General features: G+C 39.6%; 1 protein-coding gene across 4 annotated transcripts in view; it reads left to right on the top strand.

The window, feature by feature from the left end:
* Positions 1-7,445: 7,445 nt before the first annotated feature.
* The window catches only part of GALNT3 (polypeptide N-acetylgalactosaminyltransferase 3), a 43,274-nt gene continuing 33,297 nt past the window's right edge, over positions 7,446-17,422 (top strand). For 3 of the 4 annotated variants that reach the window (XM_042994610.1, XM_042994611.1, XM_042994613.1), the window contains exon 1: positions 7,446-7,691. The gene's annotated coding sequence lies outside the window, so the exon portion shown is untranslated. Of the gene's footprint in view, positions 7,692-8,849; positions 8,865-17,422 lie in introns of those variants that run through there. The other variant, XM_042994612.1, reaches the window with a different exon arrangement.

Genomic DNA, 17,422 nt, shown 5'->3' with positions numbered 1-17,422 from the left:
TTGGCTTTTTTTTTTTTCTATAAAAAGCCAGATAATAAGTACCTTAGGCTTTGCAGATCATGCAGTTTCTGACACAGCTACTCAACTCTGCCTTGTAGCATCAAAGCAGTCATAGACAATAGGTAAAAGAATGGGAATGCCTCTCTTCCAATAAAATTTAATTTATAAAAACATCCAGATCGAAATCATTCTCTCCTACATTGGAAAACATTTTGGGGACTCTCTAAATCTTCCTGGGGCACAAGAGGGCTATGCAGCTGTCCAATACCCCATTTAGAAATGTTTTCTATTCTTACCATTCTTCAACACTGGGCAAGAAATAACCCTGGGGTCTTACTGCTCTCCAGGGGAGTTTTTTTTTGCTCTCAGAGTCCCTTCACAGTCTGTTTTTTAGGGTCAAGTTTGCCTTCCTGTACGTCTTCTTCTATGAATGGTAGACCAAGTAGTTGTGCAATATAGCATTGCTGCATGGTGAGGTTATAGGGCTTCTGGCTCAGGCATGCTGCCAATGCCCCTGTCTCTAATCCACCCTGACTCTTCTTCTTTTTCCCCATTCTGCACAAATTTTATCAAGATTTGGGGTGGGGATAGAAAATGGATTCAGACTGAGCACATATTCTTTAAAATATATAGTTAATAATACATGCTTTGTGCAGAGTCATTCAAGGCTTAGACTTTCAAAATTCCAATAAATCCAAGCTTTTGCATCTCAAAGCTTTCTCTATATGAATAGGGAGAATACAGAGGGTACACAAATGTAAAAGGTGCTTATGTCCTTGTTCTTGTTGAGACACCAAGTTTAGAGGAAATAGTTAAATAAATAAATAAATAAACTTCCCCCTTAACTTAGTGGCTTAAAACAACAATGAATTAATATTTCTAATGGTTTTGTTGGTTGACCAGGTGGCCCTCCTGCTGGTATTGGCCTAGGATCAGTCATAAAGTTGCATTTAGCTGGTTGTTGGCTGGGGTCTGTGCTCAGCTCAGCTGAAACATTTGGGACAGCTAGGTGTCTCTTTCTACATGGTCTTTCACTCCAGGCTTCTTCACAGCATGGCAACATCCCGAGAGAGTAAAAGCAGAGGGTGAAAAATCACTTAAAGCATAGCCTTGGAAGGGACATAACATTACTTCCACTATATTCTATCGGTCAATACAAGTGGCACAGTTACCCCAGATACTCCAGAAAACAGATTTCACCTGATTGGACACCAGGTGTGAATGCTGTGCCCTGCATAAAAGTATCCTGCCAAAGGACAAGTAGATCTGAAATGCAGACTGGGATCCATTCAGCTCATGGATGCTCTGGAGTAGATTTGCATCTACTATGAGGAAGGGGTCATCCACTTGCCAAGCCAGGTACCTGTGGACTCTTCCTGCCCATGGATGAAATTTTCTAATTTACACAAAATACTGTTTAGGCTGCTAAGAGAGGTCCTGTTGGATATGATCTTACTGTGAATCAAATATATACCTTATCTCAATGAATGCTAAAATCTTTATCACAGAAGTTAGCTAATCATTCCAAAGCTGTACAGAGTTTTCAGTGGGGGTCAGGGGCGAGGGGCGGGGGGAGGTGGGGAGAAGGGGAAAGGGAAAGAATTTGGTTGTTGTTCCTGGTTTACCCCCTCTCCCTTTTCACTCCCAGAAGTGAAGCCACATTACCAGACCTTGGGTGGATGTGTCCCCAAAGATTCTCCTTAATCCTTGAGAAGATGTTCCACACAGGTGATTCCTCTGTCCTCTACTCTTCGCCTTCTCTGTCATTTCTAAGCCCTTTAACCTCTTTCTATGATATCTCCATTCCCATTCCCCTTTTCTCTTTTATTCACCAGCTGCTCCAATTGAAATAAACAAACTTCCTTCCCTAGCAGTGATTTTTTTTTTTCTAGCAGTGATTTTTTTGTGTCAACCCCAAATGTCGTTACATATCAGGAACCCCTGTCCTTAAAACTTTGCAGAGGCACGAAGTGTGATGTGGTCTTAGAGTCTGCTGAAACTGTTGGGAATGGGGAACAGGTACATTCTGATTTTGTGACTAGATGTAGAGAAGGAGGTATGTTGATGAGATCCTATCTCGGGTGGCAAATTACTTTTCTGTTAATAAATTAAAAATCAAAGGCACTGAAAAAACATAATTTCCTTCAAAATTCCCCTTCTAATATGCATGAAAAATCAACATTTCTCTGTAATTACAATGATGCTATTTCTTTTGGTCTAATGCTTTAGACCTATTATGCTACAAGAACATCCCTAGCTTCTTTGATATAAGTTATTTAACAGTTTATCATAACTTATTGGGCAACAAATGATATCATGTGCAGGTAGTGTCTCTCCATAGTTCTCTCTTCACAATATTGGAGTAAGGAGGGGGGCAAGGACCAAGGGAGGAGGGAAGTTTATTTTATGACAGTGCACTGGAATTAAGAAATATCAAGGTTATCTGGGCTGATTTAGGAGGTTCCATGGGAGGCTAGGGCCTTCAGCTGGGCTGGATGGGATTTGGAGAGGTGAAGTGAGACACACAGATTTTCAGAAGTGGGAATCTGAATGTGGTATGATCAGGAGAATGTGGTATCATCAGGAGAAGGTAAGAGATCTGACTTTTCCATAGTAAGGGCATATTCTACTTCCCTATTTCTAAAGTGTCAAGATTTTAATCAAAATAAGCATGCTTTACATAAAGTTTTGGTAACAAGGATTAATATTTTTACAAATAGCAAATATTAAATCATTAATATATCTCCTATGATTTCTCTTTGTGATATGATTCTTCTGCTATCATCATTGTTTAGGATCTTGGATGGCTGATACAAAGTAGTTTAATAGAGCCAGAAGAATATCATTGTAAATGTTTCAACAGATGAAGAGAGAGAACACTAAAGAATGTGATCATCACAGCATGGTTTTCAATAGCAAAATTAGAAAACAATCTTCATCATCCAATAAGTGACTGAATAAATACATTCATACACAAAGAAAGCATGTTGTAAAAAATGAATTTATTGACATGGAAAGATAAGTTAAGTAGAAAACTGTCTACCAAACAAGATCCCAATATGACCTAGTTTTTATTTTAAAAACATGTTTCTGTCTCCCCCTATATCTTCCATTCTACTCTCCCTAGTTTTTCAAAAGTATCTGGAGAGATAAACAGAAGAAAAAAAAAGGTCTGGCAGTTAGCACTGATTCATCTACATGGGAGGAATTTGGGGATGTTTCCAACTGGCTCCTTTTAGTTTATCTGTATTTTCTCATTTTTCTAAAATAAATATGAATTGATTTATAATTTAAAAAGTCATTTTACAGAAAAAGATCAATTAGGAAAGAGTGAGTCAGGGACACCTGGAGTACATATCTAAGGTCAACATCATGCAGGACTATCACTATCTTTTCCCAGAAAAAATCCTTTGATGCCACTGTCAGAATTTGAGATAGCTAGATTGAATATTAGCCTGACTCAGCATGGTATTTCTTTTTGCTCTTATGCTAATGCTTAAAAGCTTGAAACTCTGCACTCTACCCAATCCATTTCATCAAATATTTATTGAGCACCTACTATGTGCCAAGCATTAAGGATACAAGATTAACAAGACATAGTTCTGTTGCAATTTAAGTCAATAAGCACACTCACAGAAATGTGTACCTCTTTGAAAGTCCCAGATGGTTGTTCTGTTGCTATTCTTGAGGCGGGGGGGGGGACCCTCATAGGTCATCTTCATACAAGATACTGTCTCAAAAAGTTTGTACTAAAAATAATCTCTTCATGTTTTTACTGTTTTAACTCTTAAACTCAATGCAGAATTATGCTGAACACTTATAAAAAAAAACCCACATATTTGTGGCTCTTCACTATGATACCAACACTATTCTCCTTTTAAATCAATAGCCTTTCAATTCTTTTAGTAGAAATTATTTCAATCTGTTTAGTCTTTGAGCCAAAACTCTCAATTTGACTTTGAGATCCTGACTGGAGACTCCAGTTTCCACATAAGGCAAAATTGTTTTTAAAGGCTAAATCAGGCAGGCAATATGTTTCAAACTCAAGTTGCTAAGCCCAGGGTAACCAACAATTAAACAATTAACAAACTAAAAACATTTAAAGTTGGACTTAGTGAATCTTAATACTTTTACTAGTTACACTGTATATTATAACTGATTTTATGAATTAAAATTTCTCAGTTAAGTGATTCCCATTCTTTCACCTTTGTTTTCCATTAATTGTTATTCCTATATCCAGAGGATTTTTTTTGCATGACAATTATCATGGAATTTACATGCATCAGTGTGTAAAGGCACTTGGTGATCACCTTGTACCATTTTGAGAAAGAGAAAATTTAAGCCCAGAAGTAAAGTAACTTGTACTTTATAAGTTGCTTTGTGTAGTGCCTTTTGAAAGGATGATAAATGATAACTGAGAGCTATTGTTACTAGATGCTGTCCCTCAAATTCTTAGTCTATCATTCTTACTTGCCCTAGATTATTTCTCCATACTGTTTGGCTAAACCATTCTTTGGACTTGTACTCTGTGTAAGACATTAGGCATAATGGGTTTTTCATGTATTTAATGGATCAATTTATTAACTTAACAAATATTTATTGAGTACCTACTAAGTGTTACATACCAGTCTTGGCATTAATTTAAATGTTGACAAAAATTATTAAACAGTATTATTTTAAATCTATATACATAAGAATTTTACAGCTAATTCTCCGTGTGTGTGTGTGTGTGTGTGTGCATGTATGTGTGGAGAGAGAGAGAAATGTTTCTCTTTCCTGTATGAATCATTTTAATTTTCTATTTTAGCTGCCATTACATGCCAAACATGTAGAATTACAACAAACTTGTTTCTGAGAAGCATGTCTACACTAAGTTTCCTGGGTTTTATTTCATAAAGAAATACTAATTTCTCCTTTATAAAACAAATTCTTTATTTCATAATCTTTAAATGGGATGATACTTTCAAAAACCCTTCATCTCACTGGATTTAGGGCATTAAACGTTGCAGCATCATGCTTTTTTTTTCTGGGCCTGCAGCATTTGAATTTTATTGTTAGGTAAAAAATTTTTATTAGTTTTAAGACTTTGCTTTCGGAATGAAATGAAATACTATGTGCAATGCTAGTAGATATGCCAGACCCAAACAACACTGCTTTCTTGTTTAAATTATCTGTCTCCATTGTAAAGCTGGCAGTCAATTTTTAGTAACTCCTGATTTTTATATTTGTTCTGTTCTTTTTTTACCCCTCGTGCAGTATTTTGGTCCTATTTGCTTGCTCTCTCTTTTTGTAGATCTGCTCTAGCTTCTCTTTACAGTTATTATTTGGCTGTACTAGTCTTGCTGTCAATGAATCTCAGTCCTTGGATTCCAAATTGCTTTCTATATCCATTTGCTCCGTTCTGCTCTTGTTGGCGAAAATTGTTGCTCTTTGCCTGGTGGGACATGAAACTCTCATAGTCTTTGGCTCCTCCCTCATTCAGAGATGGGTGGTGCAAGACAAGAGATACAGACTCCGTGGTTATACATTTAGGATTTCTCCCAAATTTCCCAAAGACTGAGACTTTAATCTCCATCTAGAAGCAAACAACAAAGAAAATGGCAGAACATCAAAAAAGCGGGGCGGGGGGGGGGGGCGGGAGGTAGGGTGGATTTGGGTAGGTAGTATTTTCAGCTCTGGATCTAAAGACAAATATCATCAAGTTAATATGGTAATGCACATAAGCAGTTCCTGAATGTTTTGCGGGGGAGAGAGGGAAAGCTTAAAAACTGCTTGCAGGTACTGATATTAAAATATCACAAACACAGAAATGTTCCTTGATGCTTGCAAAATAACTACAATATACAAGACAAAAAACTAAAGTGTTAAATCAGATTCATAGCTGTGGTATAAAATAGTACCATGGATGCTAAGCCCAGTGTCAGACTAGCCATGTTCTAAAGTTACACCTACTGATACTACACTAACCAGTATTTCTAAATTTTAATTTTAGGTCATATGTAACACTAATATACCAATAAATAGAAACCATAAGTGTATGTGTCAAAATACAGGAGGAAGGCCAGAACTAAACTACACAAAAACCTGCCACCATGTAATTAAGCATGCCACTAAAACGTTTTCGGCTATTTCTATTTCTATTCCTACGTACATTGAAGATAGAGCCAAATACTGGATGAGTTTATAAGAAGGTATAAAGGTCATTTTTTAAAGTTGTTTTTATTTTTTTATTTTTTTTTTATTTTTCCTTGAGAGAGAGAGAGAGAGGCAGAGTGCGAACAGGGGAGAGGCAGAGAGAGGGAGACACAGCATCTGAAGCAGGCTCCAGGCTCTGAGCTGTCAGCACAGAGCCCGACGCGGGGCTCAAACCCACAAACTGTGAGTTCATGACCTGAGCCGAAGTCTGAGGCCTAACCGACTGAGCCACCCAGGTGCTCCTAGGGGTCATTTTTAAGTCCTGGTTTTGGGTGTGTCAATGTTTGTCATAACAGCAGAAGGCAGGCTGAAACAAAGTTGTAAATATCATAAAAGGAAAAAAAAATACTGTCTAAAAAAAATGATGTCTTTAAAAACAACGGCAAAATCCCCTATCTCCCTAAAGTCTGCATCGTCACCCTCCCAGTAGATGAGCTTTCAAGCAAACCTCCAGAAGCAAAACCTCTCCAGGAAACCCGTGTCTTTGCAAACAAGGACAGCAGGTTTCTCTGTACTGTCGCTGCTCGCTCTCCCATCTGGGAATCGGTTTGCCTTTCTATAGCAGCCCAGGAAGGGGTGGTGCGCCCCAAGTTAGCAAGGCTCTGCCAAATACCAGAGGCTCTTCTTTGGAAGAGGGAGGCTCCTCCTTTGGACGGGAGGCGCCCCTACCAGAGCGCGCGCTTACAGAAACGGAAACCACTAGCTGCGCTGAAGTGAGTCAAGTGATGAAATCAAGACTAGTACATGGGAAGGAAGCTCACCCAATAGCTCACGAACCTAACTGGTGACAGAAGCTGCTGAACCTTGCTCGAGGAAACCATACGAGACAACAGTTGCAGCCGTCATGAGGTGGCTCTCGGGGGGCACTGGCCCCCCCACCCCCCGGTCTCCGGGCGGTGCACCCCTTCATTTTGGCGAACCTTAGAGAAGGGAAGACGTGTGTGAGGGCAATCTAGACCCTCTGGTTCCCCAAGGACCCAGACCGTGTTCTGGTTACAAGGTGCCCACTGGCACCAGGTCGGCGCGGGACTCCTCAAATGTAGACGGGCGGAGGCACGCGCCCCTCTAGGAGAACCAGCCTCGCCGTCTGCGGAGAGGGAAGCCGCGCGGCGGCTGCGTTCCGCCCGGACGGCGCTCCCACCCTGCGCGCGCGGTGCTCGGTCCTCACCTGGAGCGCTCAGGTAGGGCTTGGGCGGGGCAGGAGGCTGGCGCGCAGGCGCGGGACGGGGGCCTCGCCCCTGCCGACGTCGCAGGCTGGAGCTCACCTGGGAGACTCCAGGAGGAAGCGGAGCCTCGGTTCGGCCTCTCCTGGCAACGCAGGAGGCCCAGCGGGAAGGCAGGAGGCGGCGGCGGCGGAGGAGGAGCTGGACTGAGCGGCAAAGTAGCGACAGCAACCGGAGGCGCCGCCGCCGCCGCCACCTGCACCTGGCGCCCGGCCCACGTCCAGCGCCCGCCCGGCCGCTGCTTCCCGCCGCCCTGCTGTGCCCACCCGCCAGGTAAGCGGGCGGGCCGGCGCTGGGGCCGGGGGCGGGGGCCGGGAGACCCTGGGCAGACGGACGCCGAGGTTCACGTGGTGGGGAGAGGGGTACGGTCCCGGTGGCCGGTTGGGGGTGGTCTCGAGAGCGGTGTTTCAGTTGCCCCTCCGGAGAGGCCGAAAGGGGCGCCCGAGGCCGGGGCAGGTGGCTCTCCGGGGGTAGCCCTGTCGCCCCTGACAGTCTCTGTAGGGAGGCTCCAGAGGATCCGGACCGGGGCCCGAGTCCCGGTGGCCCGCAGCTTGACCCTGGGAGAGTCTCCCGGAGTGCGGGGTCGGAGGGGCCGGGCCAGGCGCGGGGTGGCCGCGTTTGCACGCGGGCTAACAGGTTGCTGGTCTCCTCTCCCCCCGTGCCAGGTGGGGGGAGCAAACCCGCGACGGGAAAGGGCATGGCTTTGCCAGGCAACTTTCCCAGCCGGACCCCAGACAGTCCTAGGCTGGAAACCGCGGCCGCCCGAGCCATTTAAATGGTTTCCGAGTGGTTTGGAAAGCGCTCTGTGGTCGGGACGCGGACATCCCTCTGTCTCTGTCTGTTTCTCTCTCTCTGCACTTTTCCGGGTGCACTCCCTAAGCCAGAGCTGCGCCCACTTTCCGGTTTGATCGAGTAGAGTTATTTTCTTCGTGGCAGGAAGAAATCCAACTGCCACTCACCAACCGCACACCATCTCGTTAAAGGACCTGTTGACTTAACGACCTGCATATCGCGGCTCTGGTTTGCCTGTGGCATATGACTCAAAGGTTCAGAAAAACTTTGTTTCAGGATCCTGCCACGTCTGAACCTGGGTGTGCCAGGCCCAAATTCCTTTCCCTGCCTAATTAGGCTTTTCTAAAGCTTAAGAATTGAGGGTGAAACTGGTGCTTACCTTATAGCCTTTTGCTTCCTTCTCCCTCAAAACTCATCAAAAACACTTCACTTCAAACTCTTCAAATAACTATTTCTGTTTTTAGAACCCCATAGGTTAACAGCTTTTCTGATTTTTTAGAAAATGTTATGAAGCCAACATAACTTGTTATAAAAGTTATAATACATATAATGAAGACACTTGCGTTCAAATACTGTTGTGGAAAAATAAGAAAGTTGCTGCGTTTTCATTTGAGAATTTCTGCTTGTGGGAGAATGTGTTGCTTCATTTACTGTGTACATTTTCTCTGAGTCTGTGGTTAAAACACATGAGGTTAAAGTCATACCCTACAATTAGAATTCTTTAAACTTAACTTTTACTTTTAATATCTGAAGTCTAGCATATGCACTAAACATTCTGAACAGTTTATTTGTACCAAGCATCTTTCTTTTTATATCGCTTTAACTAGTATTTTCACATAGAAGTTTCTCATAATAAATGGCAATTCCATTGCCTGCATTTTACTTCTATCTTCACTGAGGTTTAAAAATGTATTTCAAACTGCACACTTAACAAAATGCCTTAACAACTCATAGAGGTGCAATTAAAGATACATGACAACCACACAAACAGGACGTGATTATTAATGATATTTTCAACCAGTGCCTTCTGCTTATGTCAAAAGAGCCTGGCCTGCCCTCTTAATCTCATCTCCATACAGGGAAATACCTATGCTAAATATTCGTTAAAAATTAGGTGTAGGTGTTGTTCCCTGAGTTTAGAGTATTAATTTAAACCTCATTGATTATTGAGCCAGAGGTTTCTAGACTACCTTTACTCTTAAGGGAGAAATGTGACATGTTTGCATTAGAGTAACAGTGTGCCTCAGTTAAATTATCTGTAAAATAGAAAAAAAATATACTTCCCTAGATTAAGGTAATGAGGCCTTAAATCAGGAATCTCCTCTACCCCTACCAATCTCAGGATCCTCTTCTCAGTTTGGATAGTCAATCCATCCAGTTCATGATAAACCAAGGCTGAGGGAGAGATTCTAATTTCAGTTCACCCAGCAAGTTAGTGGCATTATTATTATTCCAAAGACTTGACTCAAGAGTCATATTATCTTTACTTTTCACCACTCTTACTCTCACTTATCATAAGATGTTTATCTTTTTGTCTTTTGTATAATTTGTAAGGCCTTTGTAAGTACAGAATACTTTATTGTTCTTTGTCCAGCTCTGATTTACCCTAATTTCTACTTGTCCAGAGGATGCCGGACTCCAGGGAGAGTGAGTGAGGATGTCACTCTTCTTCTCACATGTGTATTGAAGATGCCATGTGGATTGAGATTTTTAATCCTTTCTTGGTTTTTCAGAGCCACAGTTAATTTTTTGAGTCAACATGGACAACACAATTTAGTCTTCTGATCTTTTATTGTATTGGCTTAAAATATATTTTATAAGGCAGTAACCCAGGGCCATCCCTCCATTGGCAACACTCTAGAGTTTTGGCTGGCAAGCATACTTCTTCAACATTAGTATTTTTAAAACTTCTTTTTGGATTGCAATCCTCAATAAGAAATGAATTCTATGCCTCAATGCAGTATACTCTCTGTGTATATATATGAAACAAGGCTCACAAAACAATGTTTAGGCTCATAACGTGGATTTTCTCTATTATCTTATTTTTAAAATACTGATCTCAACACACTGGTTGACTTTTAGGACCACAGTTGGGCTAGAACGTATAATGCAAATAGCAGTATCCTATTGAATTTGTACTTTTAAGGCTGATTTTTCTATCAGCATACTATGTCATATACACACACATACTTGAAAGAAAGAAAAACAAACTGTATATTTTAAAAATGTAGAATTATACCATCATTCCTCATTAAACTTTTATTGAAGGGCTTTAGACTCTAGGATCTGGTGCTAGACTAAATTTCTCAAACATAAGGAACTGCATGAAACCTCACTGTACATTATTGTATTTTAAATGGATCATCAGCATAGTGTATGCAGTATGTTTAGGGACAGGGAAAACTGGAAGGGTTTTTCTGAAGAATTTTTGATGGTAGCAATTATCAAGTGAAAGTTTGAAAGTGAAAAATAATTTGGGGTGCCTGGGTGGCTCAAAGCCTCTGACTTTGGCTCAGGTCATGATTTCACAGTTTGTGGGTTCAGGCCTCGCGTTAGGGTCTGTGCTGACAGCTCAGAGCCTGGAGCCTGTTTTGGATTCTGTCTGTCTGTCTGTCTGTCTCTCTCTCTCTCTCTCTCTCTCTCCCTCTGTCTGCCCCTCCCCTGCTCAGGCTCTGGCTCTCTCTGTCTCTCAAAAATAAATAAACGTTAAAAAAAAAAAAAATAATAATTCTGCCCACCTCTATTCCAAATTCTAAATTTTATGGCTATGTTAATAGTGCTAGACAGAGGCTTAAAAAACTATTAGAGTAAACATAAGCCAGTTTATTATTGGTTTGTAGTCTGTTAAGATTTTGTATATATTTTTCTTTTACTGTGAAACAGGAGACAAATTCTAGGAATCAGACCCCTATGCCCTAAAAAGACTAGATTGGGAGATTGAGAGATTAGATTAGGTCTCTAAGGATCTGTAGGGATGTAGGCTTGGAAACTCTCATGGGATGATTAAGCCTTCCATAGAAAAAATTAATTTTAATTCCTGGTAGAAGGAATTTTTCTCTAAAAGAAAATTAGTATATTTAATATTTTGGAAATGATCAACCCCCAAATCGTCTTCAGAACATAGTCAGTTTTTTGGTTCGTAAAGTGTAGAAATGCATTTGTTATGACAGATCTTTTATGGTTAGAAAATCTGATTGAGAAGGACATATTTCCAATCACCTAATTATGCATCTAGTTAATACCATAATAATTCTTTTATATAATTTGAGTAATTTTAACAAAATTAATGTACTGTTAATAGCAACATTGAATTCAAATCAATGCCAACAATGGCAAGAGACCAAAATGCATTAACTTATGTGGTAAAGCAAAGACAAATAGGACTCTCAATTCTAGGTCATTAGTGTCTATTGACAGATGAAGTCTCCTTGAGTCATTCTCTGAGTTGGGTTCATAGTTTTGGCACCAAATAGAGAATATTTCCCTGAGTGTACATTTTCCTTGTAATTGTTTTAGTTTCAAACTGTCCCAACTAGTTTGTTCATTTATCCCATTGCTTCCTAGACATCTTTAAGATATCATAATTATCTGAGATCATACCTGAGTAAACCAGAACCTTCATTCCATCAAAAACAAAAACAGCCTGTTTTACTTCCTATGTTTTATTTACAGGTGTTAGTACATCTATCATTTCTTATCCACAATTCCAAAGCCAACCCAAACCAAACAAAAACAAAAACAAAAAAACCCGAAAACCAAAACGTTTTTGATAACTTTTTTGTCAGCAACACTTGAACTCAATTTGCTACAAAACCTAAATTTACTGTCAGGAAGCTCTTTATCATCTATTCCACTTGGTGGAATGTGTTTAATTACATGGTACTGTTCCAGGCCCTGCTGGGGGTACACTGTTATATTGGGTGTGTAAACCATAGCTCCTTTCTAACATCCAAAATGTTCTGAATTTTAAAACATATTTGGCTCCAGGTATTTTGGAGAATGGGTTATGGATCTGTTCCACTATCCAGGTGTCATGTCAGAAATCCAGAGGTCATTTTTTTACTCTCTTTTCTTAACCTCCACAACTATCATATCACTGAATCTGTTAATGTTTTTTGCCCTTCTTCCTCTGCCCCTCCCCCACAAATTCTTCTACTTCTGCTCCAGTTCAGGGTCTCATCAACTCTTAAATGGGGTACCATAGCTACCTGCTACCTAATATCTCAGCAGATGGTGTTATGCTCAAATCCATCCTCAGCAGAACCCCTCCACTAATGATCTGTAAAAATGTAAACCTGGATGTCTCTCTCCTCTGCTTAAACCTATTAATAACTTCACATAACTCAGGATAGAACCCATGGTCCTTAAAATGGTCTCACAAATCTGACCCTTGCTTACCTATGGATTTCTACTCCATAAATCAAATTTTATGTTCCAACAACAGATTTCAATGCTTTTTCTTATGTGCTTTTTTTTTTAACCCCCCATTGATGTTACCTCTATACCTCTTTCTAGCTCTTAAAACTCAATTGAGGCCTCACCTCACTTAGGAAACTGTATCCCCCCCCCCCCCCCCCTTTACATACATCTGGGCTAGGAGTGATGTCTTAATGCATACTCCTATCATGCACTTTACATATGTGATTTAATATAGTCTGCTTTTGTGCCTGTGTACACATACACACCCATTTAGATATTTGCAAAGCATGTAATATTTTTCTTTCCTCTAAGTCTATTGTGGAGTAAAAATATTGGAGTAAAAGTGGCACAGGGAGGGGAGAGGCATTGGGCAGGCAGTATATTTGCTTTCCTATTGGGCAGCGACCACAGAAATTGAGGATTTAGGAAACTTGTTTCACTGTACTTAATTAGTCTATTTAATTTAGATTGCTTTATTTCCATGTTCTTCCTTTGAATTCCATATTATTGTGGCTTTTGGTTTTGTTCCAAGATCTGGGTTTTACCATTTACAAGTGAAAAGTTAACTTTGTGATTGAAATGTCTTATAGTGTTACTTTATAAATGTTGTACAACTGAGTATATTGCTATTGGTGAGGAATTACCAGAGGGGCAACTTTTACTTAAATAATGTAATTTAATCAGACTAGACCAAAAAAAAAAAAAGTCATTCTGTCAGTTTTACCTCTTAAATAAATATTTTTCGAATCCATCTACTTTTCTCCACTCTTATCACTATCAACATCTCTTGCCTGGATTTTTACAAATGGCCTCCCTATTGATTACCTGAATTCCTTCTGGTTAGTTCCCAGAGGGATCTTTTCAAAACATTCAAAACTGCTCAAAGCCCTTCGTTGCCTTAGGATTAGACGAACTCCTCCACTCAGCCTAAAGGCCTGGCACGATTGAGATTCTGCTTACTGCACACACCTGTGTCATGTTACTCTGGTGTGGCTCTACTGGCCCTTTTTATGACCATGCGCTCCTCCTGCCTCTGGTCTTTGCAAGTGTCATCATCCCTGCCTGGAACTCTCTTCCCTCCTCTTTTGGCCCATCTAGCTAAAAACTCATCCTTCAGATGCCAGTTTGAGCTCCCCTTTTCCAGGACTAACTAGAATTTTTCACCAGTCTTCGCCTCCCCCCGACCTCCTGCTTCCGCCTATGGATTTAAATTGAAGACTGTAGCCTCAAGGAACAAATTCCCACTTAGTACCTGGGAGTATTAACTTTAAAAAAGTTAAAGTTTCCTGACAAAGGGAGCAGACTTTAATATGTGGCTCATATATTTCAAATTAGATTTCAGTTATTAATGCCTTTACATTTTTATCAAGTAACAGAAGATAATATTTGTTGTCTTAATAAGTATTACCCCTTCTTTACTATTTTACTATTAAGCACTTATGTGCCAGGCATATTTTAAACAATTTCATGAATTAAACATTTAATCTTCAAAGCCACTCAATGAGGTGCATGGTATTTTTCTCCCTATTTTAGAGACAGGAAAATAGAGTAAGTAATTTGCCTCTGTCTACGAGGCAGTAAAATGTCGGAGCCAATATTCCAATCCAAGCTGTCTGATTCCAAGTCCTGTGCTTCTATCCTACTTAAATGTAAATAAAACTAAAAAGAATTATTAAAAGCCTTACAGCAGCGATAGCAACAAAAATCCAGTCAACTCTCATTTCCCCCAGTGCTGCTGCGTCTAGGAATGCTTTAACCTCTTTTAGGTGTTGCTTCCTATTTGCCTTTTGCAATAATGTGCTTATACTACAATTCCTTAATTTATCAATGTTTGACATTATCAACTGACTTCCCATTAAAGTAGATAAATATTTAGCTCTTGCGCACACATGCCTCTTGCTCTCCCTCCATCTCTGAATATAATTCTCACATTTTTTTGTTTGCATTTTGGTATTTACTTATGATTATTATGTACATATTGTTTACTGCTGAGCCAAGCAAAATTTGAGTAAATTTTTTTGAGTAAAAATTTTTGAACCATAGAGTTAATAATTCATTTAAGAAAAAAAAATAGCTTGGTTTTTTGAGTATTAATTTCTGTTTCTATATATTCCAATATCTTCTCAGTATGATTCCTCCACATAATCAAACCTATCAGATTTATTGGTCTCTTCTGGAGCTCTCTGTTCTCTTGTTCCAATTTGGCCTATTGTGTTCTAAGCCTGTTTCATGGCAGTTGTTTGGGATTTTTCTTTACTGACATTTTTGAAGGAGTCCCTATTTTTTAGATATGATGATTTTGTTGTTTACTTTCTCATGTAGATGGAACACATCCCCCAGTAGCTTCTTGAGAAATGATGAATGGAATTAATAAATTTGAGATGTTACCTGCCCGAAAATTTTTATTCTACTCTCAATTTTTTCCCTGCTTATTTTTTTAGTAGTTACTCTATCCACATGGTCCAAAATTTAAAAAAACTAAGGACGTATACATGATAAGTCTTCTTTTAACTGTTGCCCTCTAATACCTGGTTTTCCTATGAGCAAACAATGCTCCTTTTACATATATATATATTATATATGTATAATATATACATGTGTGTGCCTATGTGTGTGTGTATATGTATATATAATAAAGTATATGTTATATATATAAATTGCATACATAAAAATGCAAACGAATCTCATTTTTCACTTAACTTATCGTGGAGATAACCTCATATCAGCATATAAAGTAGCTTCTTTGTTTTTAATCTGGCATAATATTCCATCATATGACTGTATCATAATTTATTTATTGTAATTTATTTCCCTATTGGTAGAGTTATCGGTTGTTTTAGTGTCTTGATGTTAAAATGATGCTTTAATGTGCAGACTTACAGGTTATCATTCTACTTGCATATTAGCATATCTGTGGGATAAATTTCTAGAAGTTATCCTCATACCTGATTGATAATTTGTTGAAGGCGAGTAGTGTGAGACCATGCAAGTTTGATAGTTCTGAGTCAGATGGATAGGGTAAAGGGCAGAAGAATACCTGGTAGTAAATACCTCATGGCAGAGTGGACCCTTGTGAGGGGCAATTCATAGTACAGAGAGGGCTTCTAATGCAAATTATTGTTTTCGTTGTTTTATTTGAGCTTTCAGATATGACCCATCTTTTTGAACTGGTTAAGACTTGTTGCTCTTATTACCTCAGTCTCCTTCTTATATCCTTTACCCTCTGTCATTAGTCTTTTAGCATTCATAGCCCCTTGCCCTGTTATTTTAACTCCAGCTCTTCCACTGCAGATAATCCAGAACAGAGAGCACTCATTAGCTGGTCTTTTTTCAATAAGTCAAGAACCCATCCTTACACAATTCACAATTTAACAACCTTTCCAGCCTCCACATTGATTCATTTGCTGAAGTTAGCCAACTCTACCTCCTGGATCTCTTCCCAAGCCTCCACACCCCTTCTCAATTTCTTACCTGGATTAATTTTAATAGTCTGCTAATCACCTTCAGTCTCCTCTCTGGTTCACCACCCTCACCACCAAATCCATATTAAAAACAGCTTCAAGAATAATCATTTTATTTTATTTTATTTTATTTTATTTTATTTTATTTTATTTTATTTTATTTTATATTTTATTTTATCTTATTTTTTTAATGTTTGTTTACTTTTTTAAAAAATATTTATTTTTGAGAGAGATAGAGACAGAGCACAAGCAGGGGAGGAGCAGAGAGAGAGGGAGACACAGAATCTGAAGCAGGCTCTAGGCTCTGAGCTGTCAGCACAGAGCCTGACCGTGGGACTCAAACCCACGAGCTGTGAGATCATGACCTGAGCCGAAGTCAGGTGCCCAACCAACTGAGCCACCCAGGCACCCCTAATGTTTATTTACTTTTGAGAGAGAGAAAGAGTGTGTGTGCAGTGCCAGTCAGAGAGGGGCACAGAGAGATAGAGACAGAGGATCCAGGCTCTGTGCTGACAGGAGAAAGCCCAATATGGGGCTTGAACTCACGAACTGTGAGATCATGACCTGAGCTAAAGCTGGACTTAACTGATTGAGCCACCCAGGGCCCCAAGAATTAAATTAAATTTAATTAAATTTAATTAAATTTCAGTTGTAATTAGGTCATCACCCTGCTTAATACCCCTCAGGGCTTCTCCCCTTTGCCAGAAGAACTAAGTACAAACCCCACAGAGTTAGGTACCCCTTCCTTCCCTATATGGAGCTGGGCATTCAGTATTCTCATAGACCTCACTGTGTGGTAATTGTCTATGTATGAGGAAAATTTTCCTATTTGAAGTTAGCTTTTCAAAGGAGAATAAAAGTTTAGTCTGACACTCGTTTATTTCCAACTGAAACATGTATTAATAAGATCTTTTCATACTCTAACCATGAGGAGTGGGGAATGCAGGAATTTCAGATGGTGACTAGATAAGTGGAGGGATAGTGCATGTTTCAAAATAGGTGCAAAAATAGCCTAATCATAAAGGCAGACATTGCTTTTATGCCTTACTTTTTTTAAATGATGTTATGGATTTGTGAAGAACTGTTTTGTTTTTTTACATCTGGGAATGTGGACGCTAATGGAGAAGAGGTAAGCACAGGGAAATAAAGAAATGTTGAGATTGAAGCCATTTTGAATTTCTAGGGATTGGCACAGTACCTTGGGCCAAATTCTATCCACCACCTGTTTTTGTAAACAAAATTTTATTGGAACTAGCTATGTCCGTTCATTTGTGTATTGTGTATGACTGGTTTTGCACCACAAAAATAGAGTAGTTGCAATAGAGACCATAT

Source organism: Panthera tigris, chromosome C1 (genome assembly GCF_018350195.1).
Source record: "Panthera tigris isolate Pti1 chromosome C1, P.tigris_Pti1_mat1.1, whole genome shotgun sequence".
Taxonomy (NCBI): domain Eukaryota; kingdom Metazoa; phylum Chordata; class Mammalia; order Carnivora; family Felidae; genus Panthera; species Panthera tigris.
This window is presented reverse-complemented; position numbering and strand designations above follow the sequence as displayed.